Genomic DNA, 12,606 nt, shown 5'->3' on the forward strand with positions numbered 1-12,606 from the left:
AGGAAGCAGTGGAATAGAAGAGATTTTAAATAAACGAGGGGAAATGAGGATGTGTATGTTTGGGGACTGGGCACCGAGGAAGGTAGTGAAACTGTGTGGAAGGCACTGAGAGGGGAAATTAAGGTCTGAGGGAGGGAGATAGCCTCAATCTCCATTGCCATGTTAGAGGGGCCCCTGAGGAAGGGAGACACAGGCTGTGAAAGGAAATGGACACTGAGGAATGAGCTGGAAGCTTGTGAAGAAATATTTGTGGGAGAGAAGCTGGGAGATGGGGATATGAAAAATTGAGAATCAGAAGCAGGAAGGTAGAGGGCGTAGATGTTGATAACTGGAGAAGGGAAGCTGGGAAGGGATGGAAAAGTGAACAAGAAGTGAGAGCGCAAGGGTGGAGAGAAGTAGGACGGGGAGATGGAAGGACAATTTCAGATTGTACATTGATAGGAGTTTAAAGAAGATGGGTAATGAAAGGAAGCTGGTTGAATTGGGCCTGAGCCTGCTTTTTGTAGGCTCCTCCTGGGTCTCGATATGCCAGATACCCAAAAAGACCAGGAGATATTCAATTCTCACATATGCCCTTAAGAGAGATCGGGATAAGGAGGGGGTGGTCATGGATTGGGTTTGTTCATTTTTTGCTGATCATATAGGTTCATTTAGGATAACAGTTCTCTAATTGATATCCCGTTTCTGCATTAATGTTTATATGCACCCTCTATGCACACTGTTACAGGGGTTGTGGGGGTAAGCTTTAAAATGTATACTGACGACATACAGCTCTTATTGACTGTTACTGCCTGTATATCAGAAACGTATCCTAAAGTGTACCAAACCTTGGGCACTAGCAGACAACGGATGAGTGATAATGGCCTCCTGTTGAACCTAGGCAAGTCAGAGACTACCGTATTTTTCGCTCCATAAGACGCACTTTTTCCCCCAAAAGTGGGGGGGAAAATGTCTGTGCGTCTTATGGAGCGAATATAAAAAAAAAAAACCCCCAAAAATCTAACAATCCCCCCCAGACCTGCCAAATTAATTTACTCCTGACCCCCAGTGACATAGTAAGGGCAAAGGGCCATCGGCGCCATTTTGATTACTGGCAGCTGACGGCCCAAGTCCAGGAGATCGCTCCCAGACCGCTCCTGGACCACCAGGGATTTTTGGCAGGTCTTGGGTGGGGGGTTGTATTTAATTAATTTGTCAGATCTTGGGGGGGTCAGGAGGGTGGTGGGGGGTTGTTAATTTAAAGGGTTGGGATGGGTTTTTTGTTGTTTTTTTTGGGGGGGGGGTTCCCCACAGAAATAGAAAGACAAAGTTTTCTGATCTGGGGAATGGACCGAAATGGCCCTCCCCAGACCCGAAAACAAAATGGGGAGAAAAACAAATGTTATGCACTCCCCTAATTTGCTCCATAAGACGCACAGACGCCAGGGGACGGAGCCAGTTTAGCACAAAAAAAATTTTTTTTTATTTTCCCCCTCTGAATCCTAGGTGCGTCTTATGGTCAGGTGCATCTTATGGAGCAAAAAGTACGGTATATTTATTTCTCACGCCGGATCGGATTCCTTCTACCATTAGTTAGCTATGGACAGGATTTCGGTACCCGTTTTGGATACAGTATATAATCTAGTGGATCCAACAGTGGATTGGCCACTGTTGGAAACAGGATGCTGGGCTTGATGGACCCTTGGTCTGACCCAGTATGGCATTTTCTTATGTTCTTATGTTCTTATGTTCTTAGGGTTCCAATTCAGCACAACATTTAAATTCATGTACAACTGCAGATAGTGGTAAAAAAATGTTTTGTTTTTCCAAGTTATATTGTAAAATATACTTAAGGCACTGTAGTCATGTGAAGAGCTATTGTTCAAGTCTTCGTTGTATCTGTGCTCGATTACTGTCATGCCCTATACCTGGGCCTTCCCTGCAGTTATTGATGAATTCTGTGGTGTGTGTGATTTCTGGTTCTATGCACGATTGTCACGCCAATTCTGAAATCCTTACATTGGCGGCTTATAGAGCATTGGATAAAGTTTAAGATTCTAACTTTACAGTTACACAATATCTTGCTGAGTGGTTAAAGTGGTACTGTCACCCTAGAACACTATGCTCTGAGAATCTATACCCTCCTTGTTGAACCTAGAATTAAAAATGTTCGATTGAGGGGAAACCTGTAGATGTGCCTTCTCATTTGCAGCGTTCAACCTGTGGAACAATCTTCCTGTCTATTCGTAAAGCTGACAGTAAAAATTTTAAGAAATTATTATAAACTCATTTATTTCAGGAGTCCTTTGCTAGCTGTGGTTATGATTAGATTGTCGTTCAGTTTCATTTCAGTTTAGTCATATTTGAGATTCTTTTGTGATAGTTTTTAATTTTTAATACTTGTATTTTATATTTTAGAATCCACCTAGAACTAGGCAGAATACAAATGATTGAAAATAACAAGCATATCATTTAATAAATCCCATGACTGAGAGAGAGTCATACTAGGCTATAGCTTGTTTAGGAAGGACTGGATAGGCAGAAAAGGTTGAGTAGTAGCACTTTTTAAAAAGATGCTAATAAAGAAACCAAAAAGCAGGGATTATAGGGGGCATAAGAATTGCCATGCTGAATCAGACCAAGGTCCATCGAACCCAGCATCCTGTTTTTGACAGTGGCCAATCCAGGTTGCAAGTACCTGGAAGATCCCATAAAGTGGATTTAATTCCTGTTCCTCACTTCCAGGGATAGTAAAAGCTTTCTTTAGTCTACCTGCCGTTGAAGCATAGCTCCCTGCTTCAACGGCAGGGGAGAAGATAAACAACCAATAAGGGCTGTATAACATAGTCTGAGTAAAACAAATAAGCATGGGTGTAGCTTGCTTATTGCGGCGGTTACTACCCCTACTACCCCTAACTTATCAGCTAGATATTCACTTGGATGCAGCTCCATCACTGCTTTCTACATTAATGGTGGGGGTGGAAAGGAAATAGAACCAAGAGCTAAGAGAAACAGTGTGTGAAGAGAGAAAAAAGTGTGTGAAGCTTGCTGGGCAGACTGGATGGGCCATTTGGTCTTCTTCTGCCGTCATTTCTATGTTTCTATGTTTCTATAATAGTGGTAAATAACTGTCCATTATTTACCCTTCCACATTACTGATGATTTTATAAGCTCCTATCTTGTCCTCTTTCAGCAAGGGAGGATGGTAGAGCCATCTTTAAAATGGAAGATGGCACTTCAGTTTATACCAATGAAATGTGCAGACCCTGCAGCACAGGTAGAAGAGTGGGATAATAGAGACTTAGGGCCTGATGTACTAAGCTATTTCCCATAGGCACAGAGATGCAAAAAAAACCCAAACAAACCGTAAAGCAAGCCAGTAGGGGAAGTATTGCTGGTGCATCCCATCTGCAGAACAAAAGAGAGAGAGGTTATGGCCTGCTCAGTCAGTGATGCACACTGCCATGCAAAGGGACCTGGCTTTGTTTCCAGATTTATTTTATTTATTTATTTAGGGCTTTTTTATACCGACATTCATGATGCCAATCATATCATATCGGTTTACAAGAAACAATGGTGCACAAAACATTAACATCAACATGAACAATAGGCAAAGAGAGAACAAGTGAACAAAAGTTACAATAAAAACAGGGGCACATGAACTGGGAGGAGGAAGAGCCAGAGACGTGGCTAACTCAGAAATAAATAATATCTAGTCATATATTCAGGATTATCATAAAACATGTACTCAGGACTGGATTATTTCAAATATATAAATATCATATACTTAGGGCTGTAATAATATCATATGTTCCTGACTAAATAGTGTCAGATCCAGATCTTCTAGTCCTTGGGTGGGCTGGGGGATGCAGAGGCAGCTTTCAAAAGCCCTGGTGGGGTCATTATGCAATGGCGAAACAATGTCCAGATTTAGGGTCTATGATCGCACGGTCCTGGAAGGGATCCCCTGGTGCCTGGTCCCCAGCCGAGGACTGTTACTTTACTCCAGTCACTGCAGCAAATTGGGAGGGGAAGAAAAATCCATTGGTAGCTGTGAATGAAGGCTCCCGGCACCAGAACCCAATCCTGCTTCCTTTTGAGTTGAAAGTCCAAAGGGAGCGAGCATAAGGAAAACTTCTAGATCAAAAACAAAGTTGAGATCTTGGGCTCTCGCCTTGAGGTTTTCCTAAAGTATATGGTAACAGATCCCACGAGGGAGGAGCCAGTGCTGAACTTGGTGCTTATAAATGGCGAAAGTGTTTTTGATAACTGGAGCCCAGGTGACCTTAGATATTATAAAACCGTATTGTCTAATACAAGAGCAGAGGCGCAGAGCTGGATCACCCAGTGATCAGTGTTCTGGACTTTTAAGGTAACCAGCTTTGCTTAGATGGGGGGAGTGTTTGGGGAGGCACTGGCAGGACGGCATGATCTAAACAAGGCAACAAATCTTTGTTAGGAAATTAAATAAATAAAGGTAAGAGGAAAAGGAGACCAGTGTGGTTTTCAGAAGAGGTGCCTGAAAAGATGAGAGCACAGAGAATTAGCATTCCAAAAGGTCATGGGATCTCAGAAAAAAATGATCACAGGCAAAAATATCTGTAAAAAGAAAAAAGAGGGAAACAGAGAATCTATTCAAGACAGCTCAGGTGTGAATCCAAATACAAACTAATGCAGTAAAACAAGATCTGCTTTCATTGGCATATCTGAAGAACAAACATTAAGTGAAGAGGCGGAATGGTAAAACTGAGAGGTGAGAAAAGTGATTAGAGGGTAACGGAGAAAGCAGAAATAAATACTTTTACTGTGGTCATCAAAGAAGAAATTAGGAAAGAAGCACTGACAGGTGGCAAGGATATGTATGATAGAGGAGTAGCTATAATCTATTTACAGAAGAGTTTTGTATGGCATAGCAAAACGGACCGTGGACAAAGTAATGGGGCCAGATGGAATACACCCCTAGGATATATAGGGAGTTCGGAGAGATTATAGTTATGCGCAGTCACTCTGTGGAGACTAGAGGAGGACAAAGTGGAAACAGGGAGGAAACTGGTAACTGCAGGTCAATTAGTCTGACTTCAGTGATGCATTAAATTATTGGAGTCACTGTGAAATGAGACCTAAGGACGTATGTATTTATATATTAGGGGTAGTTGGGAGTTGATAGGCATTCAAATATCTCAGACATAAATAATACTGAGGGTAGGTTCAGGACTAACAAATATTTCTTCATGGAAAGCGTTGTAAATGCATGGAACAGGTTCTAGTAGAGGTGGTAGAGACAGAAGCGGCAATAGAATTCAAAACAGGGTGGGATAAGCACCGAGGATCCTTAGCTGAAAGAGGTCAATGGAAAGCTAGAGAGAAACTGGGATGTATGGTGAAGTAACAGAAAGTAAAGTGGTTAGTTTTTGTTGTTGTCATATTCTATTAGAAGTGGCCATATTTGGTATGGCAGGTTAGTGGGTAGGAGAGGAAGAGGAGGTTATGTAGGAGTGGGTGAGAAATGTAGGTAGCTTGGGTCATACATGAGACAATCCTGTTTTTTTGGGGCCAGATAGTCAATTTAAGGGAAAGATCAAAGAGTGGTGGATAGAGAAGAGAACAGGGGGGGCGGGGAGGGTCAGAAGATGGAAGAAATTAGGTTAACAAAATATAAGGTGATATCTCTTTTTATTAGACTAACAATATATTTCTTGACTAGTTTTTGAGATTTAATGCTCTCTCCTTCAGCTCAGAGTTCAAATGAACAAAATATGACATATAAAGTAGTGTGGTAGCGATAAGTGAATCAGTGATAAGGGGGAAGGTGTGATAATCAGAAGGTGATAGGCAATTTAATTTTTTTTTGGCTCATGATGGGATAGATCAGAGTCCTTTTTTGTTGTTGTTAGTTTCAAAGTGTCTGATCATTTTGACTTGACCTGATCATCTTGTGCTCCTGGGCTTAAAAACAAAAAACAAACTTCCTTTGATTGTTTTGATCATAGGCTCATAGATGCAATGGCCTGAGTCTGAAATCTGCTCCCCACCACAGAGGTGTTCCCTAATCTTTTCTGTGGGGTTTGATATTGTGTCTCAGAAATGTAGCGTGCTTCTCAGATGTTCTGCATTGAGTAATGTGCACTACATTAGAGGGAGGAGCATGAGTGTAGGTTTTTCCCAGGTCCTGTGTGTTGGCATGATTTTCAGCATGGTACATGGAAGGGGGTATGTGCTATTTTCTTCTTTCTGTTAGAAATGTGTTTTTACCACTTTTTTTTGCTTCAGACTAGGTAGTTGTGTGAAGGCCAATACCAGTGGAGCAGGGAATAATTCTTTCAGTGCTCCGTCGTCCTGGAGTAGTTGCTGTCTGTTTTCTATCATTTTTCTTAGTTTTTTTTCCCAGTTCTGGGTTGTGTGTAATGACCGGAGTTGATCGCTGTGTGGTTTTCCTTTTTTTTGTATTGCAATAGATTTGTCCTTGGGTGTGTTAAATGAACAAGCTATCTTCTTAGAAACAATATTGGAGTTGTAGCCCTTTCGTTTGAAGAATTCAGTCAGGACTTTGAGATGCAGGTGTGGTTGCGAGGGGGGAGAGAGTCTGGTTTGTGGCAAAAGGTGGTCTGGGCAAAAAGGTGTAAGGAGAGACTGGAGGAAAAGAGATGTGGAGGAGACTGTTCTCGCTTTCCCCCGCTTTAGCTCCTGGTCCTGTCACCAGTAATTATACTATGAGCTCTGTGTCTCAAGTCAACAAGCAGGATGAATCACCCACATAAGTAGATGTCATCTGATGGCGCCAAGGCAGACTTAGTGCTCTTAGAGCTGGGAAAACACTGGCAAAGTTGTCTTAGCATGTATGGGAGTTCTTGCACAGCTCGTCCCCCACGTGCACTCCCTTGGTTTTCTTTTTTCTGCTCCATTGACCTGATGATTTTTTTCAGAGCTCTGTCCCTGCATTTAGGTTCTTTTCCAAACCCTTAAAATCTTTTACAGTTCTAATTACTAGGTAAGCCTCAGCGTTTCTCTAACTAAAACAAAAAAAAAATTGAAATAAAAAACTCTTTCCTCTGCTTTTTCCTCCTCAGTGTCTTTGGGGGGGGGGGGGAAAACTGGGCTTTCATGAATGCCCAGCCTGTTGCAGAAAGCTGGGCATCTGTGATGAACATGAGGATACGTCATCGCAACGACAAACCTGTTCCGTAGGAAAAAAATCAGCAGAACCAGGGGTCACGATTTGAAGCTCCAGGGAGGAAGATTCAGAACCAATGTCAGGAAGTATTTCTTCACGGAGAGGGTGGTGGACGCCTGGAATGCCCTTCCGGAGGATGTGGTGAAGACCAGAACTGTGAAGGACTTCAAAGGGGCGTGGGATAAACACTGTGGATCCATAAAGTCAAGAGGCCGCCAATGAAGAGTGGGTGACTCGCCAGAATGACAGCTACTGCCTGGAGACAATACCCTTATTCAATAAACATACACATGGTTACTGTGACTCCAACATCGCTCTAAGCTTCAACAGCAAGAGGAAATGTGGAAAAATGGATTTACACTCACAAAGAGGGGAGTAGCTGGCTTGTTACGGCGGTTACTACCCCAAACCAAATAAGCCTGATACTTCACCTTCAATGCATATCCAGCATAGTTCTCTGCTTCAACGGCATGGGAGAAAGACTGATACATCACGCATTTCCAGAATAGCTCCCTGCTTCAACAGCAGGGGAGAAGAAAAACAACCATTAAGGACTGTATAACATAGTCTGGGTAAAACAAATAAGCATGGGTGTAGCTTGCTTATTGCGGCGGTTACTACCCCTAACTATTCAAGCTAGATATTTCAATGGTGGGGGTGGAAGGGAAATAGAACCAAGAGCTAAGAGAAACAGATAAGTATGAGAGAAAAAATGTGTGAAGCTTGCTGGGCAGACTGGATGGGCCGTTTGGTCTTCTTCTGCCGTCATTTCTATGTTCTATGTTTCTATGATATGTTCTCTGCCTAGGTCAGTGGTTCCCAATCCTGTCCTGGGGACCCCCCCAGCCAGTCGGGTTTTCAGGATATTCACAATGAATATACATGAGAGAAAACTGCTGTGATTATGGGAAAATGTCCCCTCGGGGGGGGGGGGGGGGGGGAGAATAAAAAAGTAGGCTGGCGGAATTCCTGGTGTCTCCGTATGTGGCCGCTAAAGCGAAGAAATTGTCAGCTTGCAGCACTTTCAGGCTCATCCTCTTCAGAATCAAGACGATTCCGCCCCTCCCCTCTCAGGAAATTGAAATTGTTCTGGTGTCACATAGTTACTTGTCCTCCTCATTTGCGACCACTTCAAAGGACCATTCTTTTTCTGAAGAATTAAAGGAATTCCTCACAAAAAGCGCTGACCTCCTATGAGGTTAAAGTGAAGGCTTCCTCTACTGGCACAGACTCCAGTTCTGTTTAGAACCAGCACAGATTTAAAAAAACAAAAATGCTAAGATCAATGTCTCCCCTGGTGGTGTTGAAGAGCTGTGACCCGACTGTTGAAAATTCCCTTCGGTGCAGTAGCTCAGTGCATGAAATCAGCACCAAGAACTCAGCTCAAATTAAGCGCAAAGAATGCAGAACACAGGATATCGGCCAAAGCCTTGATACAGAACCTCTACCAAAACAAGAGGTTAAATCCCACACTTTGGAAACTACAGAGATGCCCTTTGTCTGATCAGGCGTTCCCATCATCACCACAATCTGTTTTGATGCCAGAAACAGACGACTCTTCACTGTCACTTCCCAAGCCATCAACTGCAATAGAGCCTCCTGCAGTTATGATGACTTTTTGAAGAATCCCTACAGTCATTTTAGGAAAATGGAAGTCCAAAACCACAACCAGAGCTTGTACTTCAAAACTTCTACTATAGTTCACATCAGATTACCTGACACAGAGGACAGAATATCAACACCAGGCTTCAACGCTGGCCCTACTATCCTTGAGCCATTCGTGAAAGATCTGTCTTATGCGAAGACACCAGAATCCTAGGACTTAAATGTAGTCCTAACACAGCTGATGAAGCCTCCTTTCAAACCTCTGGATTCTGCATCTCTAAATAACCTTTCCTAGAAAGTGTTCTTTCTGGTGTTGTAACAGCAAATACAATTATTGAATTGCAAATAGTTTTTCCCTATCCACCGTATGAAGAATTCTTCCACAAAAGTGGTGTTGAACTCATCAAAAGGTTCTAAGGTGTGAAAGCATTGTGAACCCTTGTGGCTGAGGTGAGGTTGGCACACACACAGGCACTCACCGACAGCTGGCAGAGGCTGGTTGGCAAGAGACTGGTCTAGGGCTTCACCTATACCAGCCCTTTTCCCCCGCAGGTTGAGCCTGAGTTCCGAGGGCCTGCAGGACTTAGGTGATGGCCTCTTACAGCAGGACCAGGTGAGGTTCAGAGGCGAACTGCAGTCGGAATAGTCTGAATCCAGGTAAGGGGTCAGAACCAGTGGTCAGTCCAAATGAGAACTAACATAAAGGACTGGCAGGCAGATGAGGAGTGTAGATACAAAGAGGCGTGACAGGCTCGAGAAGGCTGGGTAAGGCTGGAGACATCAGGAACACGGGCAACTCATACTACAGAAGTAGCAGGACCTGTTGCTGTGGCAGGGTCTGGAGTCTGAAAGGCCTTAAGTAGGGTGAAGCAGGTTGCGTCATCTGTGAGCGCCACGGCCCATTTCCTGCCGTGGGCCCTTTAACTGGGAAAGTGTTGGGTGCGCTCACACCTAGGCAAGCTGCTGGGAGCAGAGAGTAATGGCACCGTCTTGCCGCACGGCTCAGCAGCATCTTGCCGCAAATAATTGCCGGAGTCGGGGGCGAGCGTGGTGGCTCACAGGGTCATCCAGCAAGTTGCCAAATGTGACATCTAAGCCAGTCCGTAGTCCTTCCAGCCACCTTCCCTAAACTACATACGCATCAGGGAGGACAAGCACTTCACATGCTAGATTAAGAGAGCACTAGCTGTCTGCATGAAGAGCGCAGCACCACATTGAAAATCAACTCAACTATTTATTTTGCGTGATTGTAACAGGCTAGGCATGTGTCCCAGAGAACCCTCTCCAATTGGACATCTGGCTGTATACATGTCTTTTATACTCATATGGATGTCACCTTGCAAGTTCAGGCTAAGGTTCATCAGGTCAGAGCCATGGCAGCATTGGTGGCTCACCTATGTTCATAGAAGAAATCTGCACTGCAGCAATTTGGTCATTTATTTATACTTTCACATCTCACTGTTGCCTGGACATTGAGTCCAGAAGAGACTGTGGCTTCAGCCAGGCAGTGGTGAAGTCTCTTTACATAATGATTTAACTCGCCCGCCCTGCCTTGACCACTGTTCCCTCGAAGCTGTGTGCATATGCACACGCACACAGGTCATTTTTGCTCACATACGGGTCGATACAGTAAGGCTGCGTTAGAAAGAGTGCGGCAGTGCAGGCCGCACCCTCGTTTGCCCCTCGCACTGTTCTGATCACATACCGCTCGATACTCTATTTAAATTGCTTGCAAATGCAAGCCGCGTATGCAAAGCGTTAGGGGAAGCGTTAGGCCCGCGCAACCCATTTTACTGTATAGGCGCTTAATACAGCGCCTATACAGTATCCTGGGTGCGCTGGTACCTGTCATTTCAAATGACATTTGAAATGACAGGCACCAGGAAGTGGATCCCAACTTTAACCCAGGAAAACCTAAAAACCGAAAATCCCCTCCTCCCGAAGCGGCTCGACATGTGCCAACTTACCTTTTGTTGCTTTTCAGCTCCTTCCCTTCTCTGCCGCCCTCCGGAGGGGGCAGCCAGCGGCGAAAGCAGCTCGCAGCGGTCCCCCCCACGCAGGTCCCCGTTCTCCTGGCTCGGCAACAGCAGTACAACAGCTAGGGCTCCATCCGGCTTGCAGCGTTCCTCCTCTTCCCCCCCCCCCCGCGCAGGTCCCGGTTCTCCTGGCTCGGCATGAAGTGCCCTCTCCGGCACGAGCGAAGCGTTCTTTCTTTGGCCGGAGCACCCATCGATTTGGGCGCTCCGGCCAATGAAAGCACATAGATGGGCGCGCGTGACGCACGCCGTGACGTCACGCGTGCCCGTCTATGTGCTTTCATTGGCCGGAGCGCCCAAATCGGGCGCTCCGGCCAACGAAAGAAGGCTTCGCTTCACTCGTGCCGGAGAGGGCACTTCACGCCGAGCCAGGAGAACCGGGACCTGCGCGGGGGGGACCGCTGCGAGCTGCTTTCGCCGCTGGCTGCCCCCTCCGGAGGGCGGCAGAGAAGGGAAGGGGCTGAAAAGCAACAAAAGGTAAGAAAACAGAAAGTAATATCGAGTCGCTAGGGGAGGAGGGGATTTTAGGTTTTTAGAGGTTTCCTTTTGGGGGAAAGTTTGCCGTCTACCATTACCCCTGCCTCTAACGCAGGGGTAAGGGTAGGCGGTAAGTTAGCAGGTTAAACGCGGGGCAAAATGGCAGGGTAAAATAGCGATAGTCGGGGCGCGCGTTACTGTATGGGAGGGAATAGCTAATTTGATCGTTTACATCTGATATACATGCCGCGTGTGGAAGGGGTTACCCAGGGATTTAAAGAGGCGGTAAGGATGGGTTAAAGGGGATAGTGTATCGCAGGAAGGGCTAACGCGGCCGGAAAGTGAGTAGAAAGCGGGTTAGCAGTGGGGTAACCGCGGCCCCACTTTACTGTATCGAGCTGATAGCTTGTCAAAAATTAGAAGAAACATTGGCCTTGATTTGCTAACCAAAACTCTAAATCTGTACTACAGTTGTGCTTGGAAATGTACATTCCCCTGGCAGAATTTATTAGATTCGTAGCATTTTAAGAAAACAAGTGATCAGACAAAATACATTTATTTTTGTTTCAAATTAAACTATTATGCATCACAGAATAGCGCAATCATTAAACTGTAGTAATAAATTAAATAATACAATGGTCCTGTTCAAAAGATTGCATACTCTTGAATGTTTGGGCTGATATGCACTCAAGTTGACACACACAGGGTGAGATGGCAATGAAGGGTAGTTATCCACATCTGTGCCTTATTTGATTGTAATTTAATGTCTGTGTATACATAATTAAATTTCTTAGCTTTTGAGAAACAATTGTGCATTTTATCCAGGATTGCACTGACTTTCGTGATTACTGAAGCATGGGGAAAGCAAATAAACTGTCAAAGGATCTGCGAGCAGAAGTAGTTCAACTTTTACAAATCAGTAAAAGGATATAAAAAGATATCCAAAGATTTGAAATGCCAATCGGTACTGTTCAAACTGTTGATAGCAAGGTAGACCAAGAAGGATTTCAGACACAACTGCCAAGAAAATTTGTCGGGATGCAAAGAAAAACCCACAAGCAACTTCTACTGAAATACAGGCATCTCTGAAACAAAGTGGTGTGGGTATTTCAGCCTGCACAATAAAGAGATACTGGAACAAAAATGGGCTGCATGGTAGATGTGCCGGAAAAAAAGCCATTGCTGCACCAACACCACAAAACAGCCCACTTACGATATGCTAAACAGCACCTAGAGAAGCCTCAAAACTTCTGGAACAAAATAATTTGGAGTGATGAGACCAAAATTGAACTTATGGTCGCAACCATAAACGCTATGAAGAGAAGCACAGCATCCTTA

At 44.5% G+C, this 12,606-nt stretch overlaps 1 protein-coding gene across 1 annotated transcript in view; it reads left to right on the plus strand.

Moving 5' to 3' along the window:
• Positions 1 to 12,606, plus strand: part of NCK2 (NCK adaptor protein 2) — a 205,294-nt gene that overhangs the window by 123,727 nt on the left and 68,961 nt on the right. The gene's annotated exons all lie outside the window — the stretch shown is intronic.

This window comes from Rhinatrema bivittatum, chromosome 5 (genome assembly GCF_901001135.1).
Source record: "Rhinatrema bivittatum chromosome 5, aRhiBiv1.1, whole genome shotgun sequence".
Classification (NCBI taxonomy): Eukaryota; Metazoa; Chordata; class Amphibia; order Gymnophiona; family Rhinatrematidae; genus Rhinatrema; species Rhinatrema bivittatum.